Raw genomic sequence first — 1,651 nt, forward strand, 5'->3', positions numbered from 1 at the left:
CTCCACCTGTAGAAGAATGAAACTAAACCCCTATCTTTCACCTTTCACAAAAGTCAACTCCAAATATGTCAAAGACCTGAATGTGAAGCCTCAAACTCTGAAACTGTTAGAAGAAAACATTGGCAATAACCTACAAGATATAGGTGTAGGAAAAGATTTTCTAAACTGGACAGGGACTGCTCAGGAAATAAGGTCAAGAAACAAATGGGACCTCATTAAACTAAAAAGCTTCTGTACATCAATGGAGGCAACCAGGGAAGCGATCAGAAAACCCACAGAATGGGAGAAAATCTTTACCAGCGACACATCCGACACAGAGGTTTAATATCCAGAATATATAACAAACACAAAAAATAGAGAATCAAGACAAGAAGCAACCCAATTAAAAGATAGGCTAAGGAGTTGAACAGAGAGTTCTCGAAGAAGTAAAGATGGCTATGAAACATCTTAAAAGATGTTCAACATCACTAATAATTAGGGAAATGCAAATTAAAACCACTTTAAAATTTCATCTTACCCCAGTCAGACTGGCTAAGATCAAGATAACAAATGATACCAAATGTTGGAGAGGATGTGGGGAAAGGGGAACACTCATCCACTGCTGGTGGGGCTGCAAACTTGTTCAACTCCTATGGAAAGCAGTGTGGAGAACTCTAAAAACTACAAATGAACCTAGCATTTAACCCATTTATACCACTCCTTGGCATAAACCCTAAAAACTCATCCTATTGCAGAGACACTTGTACATCCATGTTTGTTGCTGCTTTTTTCACAATAGCCAAGAGATGGAAGCAACCTAATTGTCCCTCAATTGATGAGTATTTAATGAAAGTGTGGTTCATTTATAGGATGAGTTTTACAGCAGTAAAGAAAGATGAAATCATGAAATTTGCAGGTAAATGGACGGAACTAGAAACGGTTATTCTAAGTGAAATAACAGAGACTCAGAAAAAACCAACATATGTTCTCCTTCATATGTGGATCCCAGAACCAAATCCTGATAAGTGAGTATGTATCCAGACATGACAAAGGAACCAGGATAATGGAAAGGAACCTGGGAGGTAAAGGAAAATAAAGAACCTGAAAGAGAAGAACAGTAGGAAACAGTTACCAAGGGAGATGGAGACAAAAATTGGGTTAGTTTAAGGGAGGGGGAGGGAAGGGTATACAAGGAACCTAGGGGATAAGGGGAAGGAAGGAGCTCAAAAGGAGCTCAAGAGACGTAGGAAAGAAGGAGCTCAAGAGACGTAGGACCATAGGTGAAGGGTATTATTAAGGGAGAAGGGGAAAATGGGGGCACCTTAAATGGGGAAACCATAGTGGAAGAGTGTATTAGTCATTTTTCTGTTGCTGTGATAGAAACATTGACCGAAGCAATTTATAGAAGGAAGAGTTTATTTGAGCTTAGGGTTCTGGGGGAATTATAGTCCATCATGGTAGGAGTGGAGGTGGCTGGAGCAGGAGCCACAGAAGCTTAAGCTCTCACATCATCACGCAGGCACAGGAAGCAAGAGAGCGACTGGAGATCCGGCAAGGCTTAAGAACTATGTAAGCCCACCCCAGTGACGTGCTTCCTCCAGCATGGCCACACCTTCTAAAACCTCCCAAAACAGCACCATCATCTGGGGACAGAATGTCCATACAGTTGGAG

The sequence above is a fragment of the Nannospalax galili genome, unplaced genomic scaffold, assembly GCF_000622305.1.
Source record: "Nannospalax galili isolate Female #2095 unplaced genomic scaffold, S.galili_v1.0 scaffold374, whole genome shotgun sequence".
In the NCBI taxonomy this organism is placed as follows: Eukaryota; Metazoa; Chordata; class Mammalia; order Rodentia; family Spalacidae; genus Nannospalax; species Nannospalax galili.